The following is a 19,688-nucleotide window of genomic DNA, read 5'->3' on the forward strand; positions in this document are numbered from 1 at the left end:
CTCCTGCCAAAAATTGCAGCACCATAAATTGTGCCTTTACAATAACAGCCTTGGATCCAAGGAGGAGCCGAAACATCATTGTCTGTAATTACCAGCAGGTGGAGTTCACACTAAAGGAGGCCCAACAAAATGCTGTAAAGAGAGTCAAGAGCCTCAGTACAATCTTGTGCTTAGTTTTTTGAAAGAACAGAAATATAAATGCAGGTGAAGACGTATGATTGTTGCCAGATTTGTAAAAATAAATCCATTTTAGGAATTCTTGGCACCTTTTACACTGATGGCAGTTTCATGCATTTGTGAGCTTACTTTTCTGAACCTATTAGTTATTTATTTAGCATGCCTGTTTCATAAAAGTAATAGATAAGCCCTGCATTATGTTGTGCTTTGCAGGCTTGGTGTACGTCTCAGTGCAAACATTTACCAGACTTGTTCTAGTCACTGCAGCAAATTGTTGCTAGGAAGCAACCTGAATACAGTCAGCATATTCAGTTGAGCTTTGTTTACAGACAGGCACAGGCGTGTGGGATCAGTAAATATATAGGAATACATCATTATGCATTAGAAAAGTTCAGAACGCTCTACCCCCTAGGAACTAGCCAGCAGGTGCAGGATCAAAAGAGCCAAGCCAGTCCACAAATGTACACAGAAGGATCCGCAGACCAAATGCTGGTAGAAAAATGCTGTTTTTTCTTTATTCAAAAAATTCCATGTTGCATAGCAATAAAACCACAGGGTTCAACTGACGCGTGTTGGGCTTACAATCTGCCCTTAGTCATAAGGGCAGATTGTAAGCCCGACACGCGTCAGTTGAACATCATTATGCATGCTGTGCCTTGTGCTACAAACTCACCTCTACATCGCCACTACAAAAAATGTCTTAAAGCGAACCCAAACCAAACATTTTTTTTTTTATTTAAAAATATTTAGTTGCACCATTTTGACATATACAAAGATAAATAAACACTCCTTCAAGCCTATGAGCATTTCAGTGCATACTTTTCAGCCTTCTCTTTTCATAACTAGGATTATACAGGTGGCAGCCATTAGCAATTCCTCCTTTGCTGGACACCATCTACTTCACCAGTTTGCCGGATTCTGTCCCGGCAATTTGAAAGGAAGGGAGGGGTTTCTCCAATAAATGTAAAATATTTTATATTTGTCATCATGCAGCTGAAAAAAGTCTGTTATTTATTATTATAATTTAGAAAATAGATTTTATTTCTGAAATCTTGTATTTTAAATTTGGGTCCACTTTAACCCATTCAGGTTCTGTCGTTTTCACGTGAGAAATGTTCACCTCCCATTCATTAGCCTATAACTTTATCACTACTTATCACAATGCATTGATCTATATCTTGTTTTTTCCGCCACCAATTAGGCTTTCTTTGGGGGGTACATTTTGCTAAGAGCCACTTTACTGTAAATGCATTTTAACAGGAAGAATAAGAAAAAACGGAAAAAATTCATTATTTCTCAGTTTTCAGCCATTATAGTTTTAAAATAATACATGCCTCCATAATTAAAACTCACGTATTGTATTTGCCCATATGTCCCGGTTATTACACCGTTAAAATTATGTCCATATCACAATGTATGGCGACAACATTTTATTTGGAAATAAAGGTGCATTTTTTCCGTTTTGCATCTATCACTATTTACAAGTTTAAAATAAAAAAATATATAGAAATATTTCATCTTTACATTGATATTTAAAAAGTTTAGACCCTTAGATAAATATGTTTTTTTTTTATTGTAATGTTTTTTTTTTTATAGTAAACATTTTATTTGGGTAGTTTTGGGAGGGTGGGAGGTAAACAATAGATTTATAATGTAAATGTGTGTTAATTTAATTTTTTTTTTTTTTTACAGGTGTAGTATTACTTTTTGGCCACAACATGGCGGCCATGAGTTTGTTTACATGACGTCACTCTAAGCGTAACATACGCTTACAGTGATGCATCGGGAAGGGAACGGCCAGAAAAGGCGCAGCTTCCGAGAGAAGCTGTCGCTTTTTCAGCGGGGGAGAGGAATCAGTGATCGGGCACCATAGCCCGATACATTGATTCCCTGGCTACCGAATCCGCAGCCGGGAGTGCGCGTGCACGCGCGCGATCGGCCGCGGGAGCGCGCATGGTTCCTGGAGGTAGAAACTACGTCCAGGAACCAAAATAGGTTAATGAGCGTTTTATTCATCTAGGGATAAATGGAGGTTGTCATGAGTAATACTACTTTCCTCAGTTCCATTCACCTAAATTGGTTCCAATGTTGAGGTCCATTGAAGCTAATTGTATAAAAAGTCTGGTTTCTGTTCTATTCTCTGGAGACCATGTAAAGCAGTCACAGAAAAGGCAGTGGAAGACCCTCCTATGTGTATAGATCAGAACAGGACAAGGTTCTCTAGGACAAGAGGCAAAGATTGTGAAGTGCACGTTCCCAAATTGTGCCCTCCCCGGTATAGGTAGCAAACGTACACCCACCATTAAGTAGGTTGACCCCAGTATAGGTAGCCAGATATGTCACCAGTATTAGGTAGGCCCCCCTCCTGCCAGTAAAGGTAGCCAAATGTGACCCCAGTATTAGGTAGCCCCCCCCCCCCTCCAGTATAGGCAGCCAGGTGTTTCCCTAGTATTAAGTAGCCCCCCTCCCCAGTTTAGATAGCCAGATGTGCTTCCATTATTAGGTAGCCCTTCTACCCAGTTTAAATAGCCAGATGTGCCCCCAGTATTAGGTAGACTACCCACCAGCAGTGGCGTAGCATTATGGGATGCAGTTTTGGGCAACACACTATGGCCTCAATTCACTAAGCTTTATCAAACACTTTATCAAACGTTTGATAATTTACCTCATGGGTAAAAACTAATTTTGAATTCACTAAGGTGTTATATTATGTTATATATTTATTGAACGTTTTATCAATAAAATATTTGATAAATATTTAACACTTTAGTGAATTCAAAATTAGATTTTACGCATGAGGTAAATTATCAAACGTTTGATAAAGTGTTTGATAAATCTTAGTGAATTGAGGCCTATAGGAAGAACATTGACATATTAGAATAGGTATAAAGACAGGCAACTAAATTCATTTGATTGTTGAAATGTCTCACTTACCGAGAACCTTTGGACTAACGGTTTATTTAGCTTGGAAAAAAGATTTGCAACACAAAAAAATGTCAGATGAGCTTTTTTTTCTCCCCTTGCTTGTACAAAGGACAAGGAGACACTGGTGAAAAACTTTACAATCATTGGAAGAGGCATTTTATGCAGTTTTGTGGCAAACTTTGTAGAGTTGCTTATATTCTTCCATTTAAAACTTTGTGCGATTCCATAATCCTGCTAACACCATAAAGGAATCATTGTGGTTTATTTTTAGGAGCAGCAGCATTAATACTATAGGTTGGCCATACCGTGTTCTATTTCCTTCCCTCCTCCTTTTTTTTTTAAGTACCTGATTGTGTACCCCCCCCCCCCCCCAAAAAAAAAAAAAACATTATTAAAGGGAACCTAAACTGAGAAGGATATGGATTTTTCCTTTTACAATAATACCAGTTGCCTGACTCTCCTGCTGATCCTGTGTCTCTAATACTTTTAGCCACAGCCCCTCAACAACCATGCAGATCAGGTGCTCTGACTGAAGTAAGACTGGATGAGCTGCATCCTTGTTTCAGGTGTGTGATTCAGCCACTGCTGTGGCCAAAGAGATCAGCAGGACTGCCAGGCAACTGGTATTGTTTAGAAGGAAACATCCATATCCCTCTCAGTTAAGGTTCCCTTTAAACACATTACATGAAAATAAAAGGCTTTTTTTTTTTAAATATGAGCCTCAACTGATACAATTTTATCAAACAATACTAAGGTGGGATTATTGCACACCCCAGGAAAAAAAAAACCTTTATTTCAACCTGCATAATTTGGCCTTCTGCAGACATGTTTGTATTTTTTCTGTTTTAAATAAAATAAATAAATAAAAAATGCTAAATACCGAGGCCTTTGAGTAGAGGCAGCATACCTTTAGAGATGTCTAGTGTGCAAAAATATGGTTCCACAGCAAAGACAGAAGGCTGTTACGTGCTCCACTCTTTTTGAAATATGCAGGTCCCTGAGTGGAAAGCAGAAGGTCCTTGAAGGGGTGTTCTTAGACAAAAGTTATACAAGTCACTCACAGGACAGAGGAAAAAGACTCTTGATGTTGTCTTCCTGAGGGCTCGTTTACACTATTGCGGTGCGGAATCGTCTGGATTCCCACGCTGATGAAATCGCATGCGGATGCGATTCCGCATGCGTTTTATAGGGGAGGGTATATGCGATTTTAACCATGTCACTGCCTGTGTGAATTTACATTGGTACCTATGCAAATTCGCATGCAAATTTGCGGCAAAAAACGCATGGGGAAAACGCATGCGATTTCCCTATTAAATACATTGTGTGCGATTCGCCTGCATTCCACACGCAGGCGAATTCTGCAGGGTGTCCCGTGCAGATTTTCTCCACACAATAAAACGCTCCCGCAGATGCATAAGTGGAAACAGGCCCATTCACTTATATTGTCTATGCGAATCCGCATACGCAAGATGCATGCGGATTCGCGATAGTGGAAACGAGGCCTAAAACATTTCAACAAATATTGGAGAGAAAGCAGCTCTCACTGCAGTACACGAAAGTCTCAGGAAAATGGCTACTGCGTTATTACAGGATTAGGCTACCAGTGCCCCGGACCCACCTACCCACCCAGCCCCTGCCTGCCCTGCTCACCAGGACCGGTATGTGTATTTCAACATGTAAGAAAGGGTAAGAAAAAAAAACAGGGACATTTAATAAACAAATATTTATGAAAAATAAACAAACAATCCTGGGGGCGATCTGACCCTACCAACAGAGAGTTCAGTTGGTGGGGAGAAAAGGGGGGGGGGATCACTTGTGTGCTGAGTTGTGTGGCCCTGCAACGAGGCCTTAAAGGGGCTCTACAGCGAAAAACTGTAAAATGTATAATATGTGCAAAAATATACAAATAAGAAGTACATTTTTCCACAGTAAAATGAGCCATAAATTTATTTTCTCCTATATTGTTGTCACTTACAGTAGGTAGTAGAAATCGGACAGAAGTGACAGGTTTTGGACTAGTCCATCTCTTTATAGGGGATTCTCAGGGATATATTTATTTTCAAAAGCACTTAGTGAATGGCAGTTGCTCTGTCCATCTGCCCAAAAACTGTGTAGCTAGCAGGGAAGCTGGCCAGTATCAATGTTTAAATCCTTTTTCGGGAATATCTTTATAAAGAATTAAAGCTTTGCTGAGAATCCCCTATGAAGAGATGGACTAGTCCAAAACCTGTCACTTGTGTCAGATTTCTACTGCCTACTGTAAGTGACAGCATTATAGCATTATAAGTAATTTATGGCTCATTTTACTCTGGAAAGAATGTACTTCTTATTTGTATATGTGTGCACATATTTTAAATTTTACAGTTGCAGTGGCCCAATTACAATCAAATGGACTGGTCACTAGTGGTTAACCGAGTTATCACTTTGATGGCATAAGAAACAAAAGAAAAGTTATTGCTGTACCAGTAGCAACATAGCTGAAATGTAAGACAGCACCTAGCAATGTTAACTTTGCTTACTGAATATTCTCCAAAGTAGCCACACATTTGAGTAATTCCTTTATTCAAACGAAGTAACCTCATCATTTTTATGATGAATTTCTTTAACACTGTAAGTTATGTCTGAAAAGCAACAGAAATCTGTGTAATCAATGTAACTTTTGCCTGATGAAAGGGTAAAATGCGTTGCAATTACTGATCAATAAACAAAATGTAATTTAATTACACAGACTCTTCCATGTTTCCTACTGTGCGCACCGCACCGCATCTCACATCTCACTTCTCATACTGCTGCCACACCGGTCAGTACTCACAAGTGTGGCTTCCTAAACAGTGTGGTGAATGCACTTAAGTGCATGTTTTTAAAAACACAGTTCCTACCACCACAGTGTGCCCAACAGTGCAGGCATTTAACAACCTAACAGCAACACAAGCAGCTGACCTACCCAGAGACAACCTGCCTGCGGCCAATGGTGCACAATAGTCACCTTTACGGTAATAATAACATCCCTGGTGCCCTAAACTCTTTCGTCACACAGGCCAAATCCCCACGTAATGATCCTTTTTTTCTTATGAGATAAGGTAAAACTTGACAACCCCTTCTCCTACAGCCAAAACTCCTTCCTGGTACCTACACCTTATCCTGAAGTAACGCCGTACTGCCCACAACTTCCCCTACTGTAAGCTCTTCCCTTTAGCATCCACAACTGTGTTTTGGCAGCCAGTTCCAGTGAACAACTGCATGGCTTTGTCACTTCCAACACATTGGCCTCAATTCACTAAGATCATGCTGGAGATAATAAGGCAAGAGAAAACTTACCTCCACACAGTGAGAGAGTTATCTTATCTCTTCATTCCTTACGTTACCTCCTCTGTAGTTAATTTACCTCCTCTGTAGTTAATTTACCTCCTCTGTAGTTAAGTTACCTCCTCTGTAGTTAACTTACCTCCTCTGTAGTTATTTTCACACGCAGTTAATGAACAGCCTGTCTTTAACTCTGGAGTTATTTTAAGGATTAAAGAGTTAACTTAAAGACAGAAGAAGTAATAAGGGAAGAAGAAGAGACAATCGAGAGCCCCCGATAGTGTATTACTGTGATACAGTTGGCATCGAAATTGATAGGAATTATACTCACAAGTCTGGGTTGCCGAGTCCAGGCAACCACTTAAATCGCGGACGAGGAGATTAGACCTGTCCTCGCTCAGGTTAAAAAGTCGCTCTCCGTAGATAGGAAAAAGAGGGTAAAAAACCCATCCACCAGGTGGATCAATCGTAATGTGTTATACAGAGGCGCCAATAGAGTAAAAAAAGATTGCCAATTAAAATCAATAAAATTGTGGGCGGTAGGGGTGGACCTACCCGTCCAACAACAACACACACAAGTGTAATTTTGTATATAAATAAAGTACATTTAATAAATACTCCCAATAAAATATACAATTTGCAACGCGTTTCACGGGTCCCAAGCCCGCTTCCTCAGGCAAAAAACTTTTACAGCAGGAGCAACTGAAATATATAAAGGAACAACAAGGGAGAGAAGAGAAAAAAAGAAGAAGAAAAAGAAGATCATATATAAAAACAACCCAAAAATTCACAAATTCAAAAATCCAAAACACCATCAAACATTGTTAAAGTTGGGAAGTGTACAAATGATTGCACTATTAATTAGAAACTTCTGACTGTGTTTATGGGTCCTATATACCCACCAAGCTACATTGATCGACTGTATCTGTGGGCAATATATACCCACCATGTTGTATAGGTACATGATTACCCACATATACTGTAAGATAATTGCATCCATACATAATAAATACCATCATGTTCATCCCTTGATTTGTGTATAATACACTTAATTACAGATGTACCCTTCTCCTGCCCAACCTTTAGTGTGGTTGGACCTTGTATATATTTCGTAAAGGCATCACGCCCTGAGCCAGCGCACTTGAGCATATATATGTGCAATAACATTGGCTATCCCTGATCAATATCCCCACAAGGCAAAATTGCAGTTTTCCAAAAACAATATAGTTTGTATCCTTACATTGATACACATGATCTCAAAGTTGAAGTAAGAACATCAGGTATCTTATCTCAAACAGACCGTGCGGACGGGTAAGAGGGTAGTGGGTGGACTATGTCAGGTTATCAGAGGGAGAAAAGAAACAGATAGGGTGAAGAGGAGAAATGGGGAACATATATGCATAACTCACCAGTATCCTTGTGTGGACGAGTGTGGCGCCTTTGCTGTATGTTGGCGCCACACTCGTATCTAAATGGACTTCCGCATAGTGACGTAAGGGATGGAGGGGATTGGCTACCTGGCTGTGCAACTATACGCCGCGCACGCCGCTCGTAGAGTCCTGTGTAGAGCGGAAGTGCGCTGGCTCAGGGCGTGATGCCTGAGCCGCCATCTTTCTTATGGGCTTGTATCCGTATGGGGATTCAGACGGAAAAAAGTTACTCTACATATACGGAAAGAGCCTTTTGGGCTATTCTACGGTGTCCTAGATGGACAAAACATATGTACTTGTATAAACAAGATGACTTAAAGGCCTTCCAAGCCATGCACTTTTACATGTTTCCAGGAATGTGGAAAATAGTGAAAGGTGAAGGGTATCCGATGTGGGTCACCCCCCAATAGTGAGTGCTGTGTGATGGTGACTCAATGTATGGGTTATATCATGCCTTAATGTGTGAAATGGTGGGTAGGTAATGAGAGTGGCTGGTGTGTCCATGGTATAGGGAGGACAGAATGGAGGTGTCTCATTGCTCCAAGAGCCACACACTCATGTACCTGGCCTCAGCGCAGGGGGGTGGGGGGGGAGGAAGAGGGGTTTGGGGGTTCGAAAAATTTTTAGGGGGAAAAGATAGGGGGGGGGGGGGAAAGAGAAGGAGGTGGGTAGAGGGGGGTGGGGGGGGGGGCGGCCGGTGTTTAGTGGTAGGAAGAGGGAAAGGATTGGAGGGAGGGGAAGTAACATTTCTCATCTTGACATATGAAATAAACAAATGGAATACAGGATGCAGAGACATATAAATACATAAATTCATGCATTTGTATAAACAAACCGGGATATACATACTGTATGTACAAACATTATATGTACACCTAGTAAACCTAAAACGCATATGCGGGGGTCATTGGTCCCTTTTAAGGTAGGGTGGTTCGACGTGGAGGGCTCAGGGCCCCCCAGACACGGTGATGAATTGGACACATCATGAATAGGTCTTTCACTTTTGGTACTCGTGAGAGAAAGGGGAACATACGATTAGGGGAAATCGGAATAAAAACAAAAGAATAAAATAAATAAAAAAAAATTGGATCAGATTAAAAAATTAAAAATCAAAAAGTTATTATAATACAAATAAGATTAAAAGAGAGCGACTGTATGTGAGTTTAATTTATGGTCGGTGTTGATCCGGACTGGTCTTGGGACTGTATGTGTTACATTTCCCTGGTCGAGTGTGTGACAGGGTGGGGACAGCAATTATGATGCTGGACAGGTAACGTGTCCTGACATTCTCTCCATCTAGGTTTATGGAGGGAGGGAAGGACAGTGAGGTATGGGGCATTGGACCTATGTGTTCAGAAGGTTTTCTCTAGCTGTTCGTTCAGCCCCCTGGGTACAAGTGTTTTCAATGTCTGAATCCAGAATATTTCTCTGTTTTTAAGTGTTTGAATTGCGTTTGGTTTCATGGGGTTTATGGATTCCAGTGCTACAAACGACACATCTGTGACGTTTCTATTGTGGGCCTGATCGAAATGTCTAGACAGGCTGTGAGTAGCGAGTCCCTTAAGAATATTCCGTTTATGTTGGCCAATTCTTTCCCTCAATAACTGGCTGGTGCGTCCTACGTATTGTACTTTGCAAGGACACGTGGCCACATAGATTACGAACCTGGTATCGCAGTCTATATGTTTGTGTATGGGGTATGCTGTGTCATCACTATGAGATATGATGTGATCCGTGATGGTGATGAAATTACAGGCGAGGCACCGTTTTTTTGAGGCAGGTGAAGGAGCCTGCCGGTGATGTTTCACCCTTATTTTCAGATTTGAGTTTACTAGGGGCTAGTAGATTCCGGAGGTTGGGCGCTCTCCTGTATGTCATGATGGGTTTGTTGGGGATATGGTCACGTAGATATGGATCCTGCTGCAGGATTTCCCATCTGTGTGTGAGAATGTCTTTTATGGCTGTGGTGTTGGGTATTATATTTGGTAATGAATCGTAATGTAGTATCTGAATTGCGGTCTTGTGTAGGGTCTTGGGTGGTTTTGAGTTTCGGGGGTTCCATAGCTTTGTGTCTCGCATTTTGTATCAGTTTTTTAGGGTATTTCTTTTCCCTAAACTTGTTAACCAGGATGCTAGATTGTGTTTTGTAATCTTTGACATCTGTACAGTTCTTATGTATTACGTCTGAATTGGTTGTACGGGGTGTTAGTGGTCCAAGGCTTGTAATGAAAGCTGCTAAAGTGGATATAGCTATTAGAGTCCACCTGTTGAAATGCGTTTTGGTTTTGATTTGGTTGTTATTGTGGAATAGAACAAGATCAAGGAATTCTAATGATATGTTACTATGTTGTGATGTGAAGGAGAGTTTGGCTCTGTTGGAATTGAGGTAGTTAACAAAGAGTGGAATGAGAGACGTGTCCCCCTTGCCATATAAACACTAGGTCGTCTATGTATCGCTTATATAATACAATGTGTTCCCGGAATGGATTGTTGTGGTGGATATAAAGGGTTTCAATAGGCCCATGGCCAAATTAGCATAGCTGGGCGCAAAGCTGCTGCCCATAGCTGTGCCTCCTATTTTGTTGGTACATAGTCTCCATGAATGTAAAATAATTGTGTGTGAGTATAAACTCAACACACTGTAATAAAAAGTTTTTTTGTTTTTGTGGCATGTCTGGATCTGTTTGTAAGTAAAATTGTATGGCTTCAATACCGAACTCATGTGAGATGTTCGTGTAAAGTGCTGTGACGTCACACGTCAGCCAGGTGTAATTAGACTTCCATTCATGGTCTTTCAGTATTTCAATTAAATGTTGAGAGTCTCTGGTGTAGGAGTCTAATTTGTGAACATGTTTTTGTAGGTGGTGATCTATAAATTTGGATAAGTTGCTGGTTAAGGAATTTATTCCCGAGATTATTGGTCTTCCTGGAGGGTGTTGTAGACATTTGTGTATTTTGGGCAAATGATAAAAGTAGGGGACAGTAGGGTGTTCGATGAGTATAAAGTTTCTTTCATTCTTGGTGATGAGACCCTCTATAAGGGCCTCATTAATAAATGCTTTAAGCGCCATATTATAGATGATGGTGGGGTCTTGTACGAGTGTGGTATAGCTCGTGGTGTCCCTGAGTAAACGAAGCGATTCCCTGATATAGTCCTCCTTATTGAGTATGACTATGCCCCCTCCCTTGTCTGCTGGTTTAATTACTAGGTTAGTGTTGTTTCTGAGGTTGTTGATCGCAATTTTTTCAGATGGGGGTGAGGTTGGACGGATGAAATGTGTGTTCCTGACATAATTTTTGCAGGTCTTCCAAAGTAAGTGCATAAAACGTTTTCTATAAAGTTTCCTTTTGATGCAGTGGGATAAAAAACGAGACCGTGCTTTAAGAGAAGTGGTTATACATTTTTCTAGAATGATTTCCTGATCGTTAACCGTGATGATTGGTGTATCGGTTCCTGAGTGTAAATCATTTTGGCTGTCTTATCTATTTTTTTCAGAGCAAAATGTCTCTTTAGGGTCACTTTACGTATAAACGTATTTAGATCTGTGAATAGTTCACTTAATTGGGCTGTGTTTGTAGGACAAAAAAGATAGGCCCTTTACTCAATAGTTTGATTTCATTTTCTTTGAGTATGTAATCCAGAAAGATTAAAAATGGATTTTATCTCCCCCCCCCATTGGGTGTGGTTAAACTTTTGTTTCTTTTTCCCCTTTCCTTTTTCCCCTTGAACCTCGCTTTCTGTGTCTTTGAGGGGACGTTTTCGGATACTTTTCGGTTGTAGGAGGGTGCGTGATGCCTTGTGGGCTGGGAAGTTGTTTGTGTAGGGAATCCGGTGGGGTGATTCGTGAATGTGGATGGAAGATCTAAAAAAGACTCCGAATGTTCACTTGGGGTGTCTGGTGCAGGGTTAGTCAGTAATAACGGATCCTCATCCGATGAGGTGTTGTTAAGGGTATCTGTATGAGGTGGGGAGGTCGTGTCTTCTTGAGTGTTGTAAGTGCTGTATTGTGTGAGGTTGTCCCCATCTATGGATTGGTTATGGTGTGATAGGGGGTCTCGAGAATTCATTATTGGGCCTTCAAGGTTGTTTGTGGCGTGTATCTCCACTGTTAGGGTGTGTGAGTTCCTTTGTTTGGTTTTTCCGTTGCTGCACCCACCATCTATGGTGGAAATTGTGGTGGGAACGTCAGATATGGGGGTCTGAGTTGTATCTGTGTGGTTGAGATTGGTGAAGATGGGCCGACTCATTGGTGGGTTATATGTGTGTCTGAACAAAGTGGGCGGAGTGGGCCTTTGGTGAAGTTGTATACGGGCGAATGTAAGGGACCTATTATGGGCTGTGTAACAGTTTTTTTGTTGTGAATCATGAGGGTTTGGTTAGAGGCCTTGGGGGGAATATTCTTTATTTTTCCGTGGTTTATTATTCATGTTTTTTTTTAAAAAGGAAGCTATCGGTTTATTTGGTGGTGGTAGTTTAGAAAAAAATGAATTTATGTGAGTGAGGTGGAATTGCTCCACTTGTTGTGGGTGTGATGTTCTGACCCATCTTTGGTGTTACGGCCCGGAGTTATTTGTGGTAATGTTAGGGTCCTGATTATCCGGTGTGCCGGTAGTCTGTATGGGCGCGTCATCTTTGCTGGGGACCTGATGGTTAAGTGTGTTTCCACTGGTGTTCGGGTTCCCCTTAATGGGTAAGAATGGTGGAGGTGGAAAGTTGGGATATAGGAAGGGTGGTGGAGGTATGTGTAGATTCATTAGTTTTGGTATATTCCCAAGGGCCGGTCTTGACCCCGTATCCCTCTTTAGGGTTCCCCAATGGTTCTGGATGTAATGGGTGTGGGGGAGGGGGTTTCGGTCTGCGTTCTCTTTCCCTGTGTTCGGCATATGCCAGTCTGTCCCTATTAAGTTTGCTGAGTTTATTGTCTGTAGTGTCGTGTTCAAATTTCCTGACCCTAGTAATTAGGCAGGACATGAGAGCTTGGTATTTAACACTACTGGTGTGAGGGGCCAGTGAGTTTCTACAGTCCGTTATTATGGGCTGTAATTCCTCTATGAGGGACGTCCGTTTTTTTGATGATCCGTGTCATCATACCCTCAGAGCAGGTTTCAAGGTATTCATACCAATCCTCTGTGAAAACTGTGTCTTTGGGGAATGCTGACAATGTCTTAACTCTAATACCGTCGGGAGATATTTTCTCCTCTATGTATGTCTCCTGCATCAGAAATGTCAGCTTGGTTGAAAAATTCATCCTTTAAGGCATTTTCTAATTTTTGAAAGATGGGTTTTAGGTCAATAGGGGTTTCATTGTCCATCACAGGATTATCCTGTGCATTAATTGGTGGACCAGATGTTGGGTGCTTCTTGAAGATCGCAAGAAGGTCTGTTCTATGCGTGTTCCGTTGTTCAATGAAATTCATTCTCCTAAACGTAGTGGAGCTCTTAATGATGATAGGGTGGGGTCTGCAATCGATTACACGTCGGACTCGTATATGTAGAGTAACTTTTTTTCCGTCTGAATCCCCCATACGGATACAAGCCCATAAGAAAGATGGCGGCTCAGGCATCACGCCCTGAGCCAGCGCACTTCCGCTCTACACAGGACTCTACGAGCGGCGTGCGCGCGGTATAGTTGCACAGCCAGGTAGCCAATCCCCTCCATCCCTTACGTCACTATGCGGAAGTCCATTTAGATACGAGTGTGGCGCCAACATACAGCTAAGGCGCCACACTCGTCCACACAAGGATACTGGTGAGTTATGCATATATGTTCCCCCATTTCTCCTCTTCACCCTATCTGTTTCTTTTCTCCCTCTGATAACCTGACATAGTCCACCCACTACCCTCTTACCCGTCCGCACGGTCTGTTTGAGATAAGATACCTGATGTTCTTACTTCAACTTTGAGATCATGTGTATCAATGTAAGGATACAAACTATATTGTTTTTGGAAAACTGCAATTTTGCCTTGTGGGGATATTGATCAGGGATAGCCAATGTTATTGCACATATATATGCTCAAGTGCGCTGGCTCAGGGCGTGATGCCTTTACGAAATATATACAAGGTCCAACCACACTAAAGGTTGGGCAGGAGAAGGGTACATCTGTAATTAGTGTATTATACACAAATCAAGGGATGAACATGATGGTATTTATTATGTATGGATGGCAATTATCTTACAGTATATGTGGGTAATCATGTACCTATACAACATGGTGGGTATATATTGCCCACAGATACAGTCGATCAATGTAGCTTGGTGGGTATATAGGACCCATAAACACAGTCAGAAGTTTCTAATTAATAGTGCAATCATTTGTACACTTCCCAACTTTAACAATGTTTGATGGTGTTTTGGATTTTTGAATTTGTGAATTTTTTGGGTTGTTTTTATATATGATCTTCTTTTCTTCTTCTTTTTTTCTCTTCTCTCCTTGTTGTTCCTTTATATATTTCAGTTGCTCCTGCTGTAAAAGTTTTTTGCCTGAGGAAGCGGGCTGTGGGACCCGTGAAACGCGTTGCAAATTGTATAATTTTATTGGGAGTATTTATTAAATGTACTTTATTTATATACAAAATTACACTTGTGTGTGTTGTTGTTGGACGGGTAGGTCCACCCCTACCGCCCACAATTTTATTGATTTTAATTGGCAATCTTTTTTTACTCTATTGGCGCCTCTGTATAACACATTACGATTGATCCACCTGGTGGATGGGGTTTTTTACCCTCTTTTTCCTATCTACGGGAGAGCGACTTTTTAACCTGAGCGAGGACAGGTCTAATCTCCTCGTCCGCGATTTAAGTGGTTGCCTGGACTCGGCAACCCAGACTTGTGAGTATAATTCCTATCAATTTCGATGCCAACTGTATCACAGTATACACTATCGGGGGGCTCTCGATTGTCCTCTTCTTCTTCCCATACTACATATTCACGTGGACGAGTCCGACGTGTAATCGATTGCAGACCCCCACCCTATCATCATTAAGAGCTCCACTACGTTAGGAGAATGAATTTCATTGAACAACGGAACACTCGCATAGAACAGACCTTCTTGCGATCTTCAAGAAGCACCCAACATCTGGTCCCACCAATTAATGCACAGATAATCCTGTGATGGACAATGAAACCCCGTATTGACCTAAAACCCATCTTTCAAAATTAGAAAATGCCTTAAAGGATGAATTTTTCAACCAAGCTGACATTTCGATGCAGGAGGACATACATAGAGGAGAAAATATCTCCCGACGGTATTAGAGTTAAGACATTGTCAGCATTCCCCAAAGGACACAGTTTTCACAGAGGATTGGTATGAATACCTTGAAACCTGCTCTGAGGGTATGATGACACGGATCATCAAAAAACGGACGTCCCTCATAGAGGAATTACAGCCCATAATAACGGACTGTAGAAACTCACTGGCCCCTCACACCAGTAGTGTTAAATACCAAGCTCTCATGTCCTGCCTAATTACTAGGGTCAGGAAATTTGAACACGGACACTACAGACAATAAACTCAGCAAACTTAATAGGGACAGACTGGCATATGCCGAACACAGGGAAAGAGAACGCAGACCGAAACCCCCCCTCCCCACACCCATTACATCCAGAAACCATTGGGGAACCCTAAAGAGGGATACGGGTCAAGACCGGCCCTTGGGAATATACCAAAACTAATGAATCTACACATACCTCCACCACCCTTCCTATATCCCAACTTTCCACCTCCACCATTCTTACCCATTAAGGGGAACCCGAACACCAGTGGAAACACACTTAACCATCAGGTCCCCAGCAAAGATGACGCGCCCATACAGACTACCGGCACACCGGATAATCAGGACCCTACATTACCACAAATAACTCCGGCCGTAACACCAAAGAATGGGTCAGAACATCACACCCACAACAAGTGGAGCATTCCACCTCACTCACATAAATTCATTTTTTCTAAACTACCACGCACCCAAATAAACCGATAGCTTCCTTTTTTAAAAAAAACATGAATAATAAACCACGGAAAATAAAGAATATTCCCCCCAAGGGCCTCTAACCAAACCCTCAATGATTCACAACAAAAAACTGTTACACAGCCCATAATAGGTCCCTTACATTCGCCCGTATACAACTTCACCAAAGGCCCACCTCCGCCCACTTTGTTTCAGACACCACATATAACCCACCAATGAGTCGGCCCATCTTCACCAATCTCAACCACACAGATACAACTCAGACCCCCATATCTGACGTTCCCACCACAATTTCCACCATAGATGGTGGTTGCAGCAACGGAAAAACCAAACAAAGGAATCTCACACACCCTAACAGTGGAGATACACGCCACAAACAACCTTGAAGCCCAATAATGAATTCTCGAGACCCCTATCACAACCATAACCAATCCATAGATGGGGACAACCTCACACAATACAGCACTTACAACACTCAAGAAGACACGACCTCCCCACCTCATACAGATACCCTTAACAACACCTCATCGGATGAGGATCCGTTATTACTGACTAACCCTGCACCAGACACCCCAAGTGAACATTCGGAGTCTTTTTTAGATCTTCCATCCACATTCACGAATCACCCACCGGATTCCCTACACAAACAACTTCCCAGCCCACAAGCATCACGCACCCTCCTACAACCGAAAAGTATCCGAAAACGTCCCCTCAAAGACACAGAAAGCGAGGTTCAAGGGGAAAAGGAAAGGGGAAAAAGAAACAAAAATTTAACCACACCCAATGGGGGGGAGATAAAATCCATTTTTAATCTTTCTGATTACATACTCAAAGAAAATGAAATCAAACTAGTGAGTAAAGGCCTATCTTTTTGTCCTACAAACACAGCCCAATTAAGTGAACTATTCACAGATCTAAATACGTTATACGTAAAGTGACCCTAAAGAGACATTTTGCTCTGAAAAAAAATAGATAAGACAGCCAAAATGATTTACACTCAGGAACCGGATACACCAATCATCACGGTTAACGATCAGGAAATCATTCTAGAAAAATGTATAACCACTTCTCTTAAAGCACGGTCTCGTTTTTATCCCACTGCATCAAAAGGAAACTTTATAGAAACGTTTTATGCACTTACTTTGGAAGACCTGCAAAAATTATGTCAGGAACACACATTTCATCCGTCCAACCTCACCCCATCTGAAAAAAATTGCGATCAACAACGCTCAGAAACAACACTAACCTAGTAATTAAACCAGCAGACAAGGGAGGGGGCATAGTCATAACTCAATAAGGAGGACTATATCAGGGAATCGCTTCGTTTACTCAGGGACACCACGAGCTATACCACACTCGTACAAGACCCCACCATCATCTATAATATGGCGCTTAAAGCATTTATTAATGAGGCCCTTATAGAGGGGTCTCATCACCAAGAATGAAAGAAACTTTATACTCATCGAACACCCTACTGTCCCCTACTTTTATCATTTGCCCAAAATACACAAATGTCTACAACACCCTCCAGGAGACCAATAATCTCGGAATAAATTCCTTAACCAGCAACTTAGCAAATTTATAGATCACCACCTACAAAAACATGTTCACAAATTAGACTCCTACACCAGAGACTCTCAACATTAATTGAAATACTGAAAGACCATGAATGGAAGTCTAATTACACCTGGCTGACGTGTGACGTCACAGCACTTTACACGAACATCTCACATGAGTTCGGTATTGAAGCCATACAATTTTACTTACAAACAGATCCAGACATGCCACAAAAACAAAAAAACTTTTTATTACAGTGTGTTGAGTTTTATACTCACACACAATTATTTTACATTCATGGAGACATGTACCAACAAATAGGAGGCACAGCTATGGGCAGCAGCTTTGCGCCCAGCTATGCTAATTTGGCCATGGGCCTATTGGAAACCCTTTATATCCACCACAACAATCCATTCCGGGAACACATTGTATTATATAAGCGATACATAGACGACCTAGTGTTTATATGGCAAGGGGGACACGTCTCTCATTCCACTCTTTGTTAACTACCTCAATTCCAACAGAGCCAAACTCTCCTTCACATCACAACATGAGTGTAACATATCATTAGAATTCCTTGATCTTGTTCTATTCCACAATAACAACCAAATCAAAACCAAACGCATTTCAAACAGGGTGGACTCTAATAGCTATATCCACTTTAGCAGCTTTCATTACAAGCCTTGGGACCACTAACACCCCGTACAACCAATTCAGACGTATACATAAGAACTGTACAGATGTCAAAGATTACAAAACACAATCTAGCATCCTGGTTAACAAGTTTAGGGAAAAGAAATACCCTAAAAAACTGATACAAAATGCGAGACACAAAGCTATGGAACCCCCGAAACTCAAAACCACCCAAGACCCTACACAAGACCGCAATTCAGGATACTACATTACGATTCATTACCAAATATAATACCCAACACACAGCCATAAAAAGACATTCTCACACACAGATGGGAAATCCTGCAGCAGGATCCATATCTACGTGACCATATCCCCAACAAACCCATCATGACATACAGGAGAGCGCCCAACCTCCGGAATCTACTAGCCCCTAGTAAACTCAAATCTGAAAATAAGGGTGAAACATCACCGGCAGGCTCTTCACCTGCCTCAAAAAAACGGTGCCTCGCCTGTAATTTCATCACCATCACGGATCACATCATATCTCATAGTGATGACACAGCATACCCCATACACAAACATATAGACTTGCGATACCAGGTTCGTAATCTATGTGGCCACGTGTCCTTGCAAAGTACAATACGTAGGACGCACCAGCCAGTTATTGAGGGAAAGAATTGGCCAACATAAACGGAATATTCTTAAGGGACTCGCTACTCACAGCCTGTCTAGACATTTCGATCAGGCCCACAATAGAAACGTCACAGATGTGTCGTTTGTAGCACTGGAATCCATAAACCCCATGAAACCAAACGCAATTCAAACACTTAAAAACAGAGAAATATTCTGGATTCAGACATTGAAAACACTTGTTACCCAGGGGGCTGAACGAACAGCTAGAGAAAACCTTCTGAACACATAGGTCCAATGCCCCATACCTCACTGTCCTTCCCTCCCTCCATATAACCTAGATGGAGAGAATGTCAGGACACGTTACCTGTCCAGCATCATAATTGCTGTCCCCACCCTGTCACACACTCGACCAGGGAAATGTAACACATACAGTCCCAAGACCAGTCCGGATCAACACCGACCATAAATTAAACTCACATACAGTCGCTCTCTTTTAATCTTATTTGTATTATAATAACTTTTTGATTTTTAATTTTTTAATCTGATCCAATTTTTTTTTTATTTATTATTCTTTTTGTTTTTTATTCCGATTTCCCCTAATCGTATGTTCCCCCTTTCTCTCACGAGTACCAAAAGTGAAGACCTATTCATGATGTGTCCAATTCATCACCGTGTCTGGGGGGCCCCTGAGCCCTCCACGTCGAACCACCCCTACCTTAAAAGGGACCAATGACCCCCGCATATGCGTTTTAGGTTTACTAGGTGTACATATAATGTTTGTACATACAGTATGTATATCCCGGTTTGTTTATACAAATGCATGAATTTATGTATTTATATGTCTCTGCATCCTGTATTCCATTTGTTTATTTCATATGTCAAGATGAGAAATGTTACTTCCCCTCCCTCCCAATCCTTTCCCTCTTCCTACCACTAAACACCGGCCGCCCCCCCCCCCACCCCCCTCTACCCACCTCCTTCTCTTTCCCCCCCCCCCCCCTATCTTTTCCCCCTAAAATTTTTCGAACCCCCACAACCCCTCTTTCCCCCCCCCCCCTG

The 19,688-nt window shown here is 41.6% G+C and overlaps 1 protein-coding gene across 2 annotated transcripts in view; it reads left to right on the plus strand.

Annotated features, from left to right (window-relative positions):
- The first annotated feature begins 538 nt into the window (after positions 1 to 538).
- Positions 539 to 19,688, plus strand: part of LOC137535745 (loricrin-like) — a 48,287-nt gene continuing 29,137 nt past the window's right edge. For both annotated transcript variants that reach the window (XM_068257614.1, XM_068257615.1), the window contains exon 1: positions 539 to 669. The gene's annotated coding sequence lies outside the window, so the exon portion shown is untranslated. The remainder of the gene's footprint in view (positions 670 to 19,688) is intronic.

The sequence above is a fragment of the Hyperolius riggenbachi genome, chromosome 10, assembly GCF_040937935.1.
Source record: "Hyperolius riggenbachi isolate aHypRig1 chromosome 10, aHypRig1.pri, whole genome shotgun sequence".
NCBI lineage: Eukaryota > Metazoa > Chordata > Amphibia > Anura > Hyperoliidae > Hyperolius > Hyperolius riggenbachi.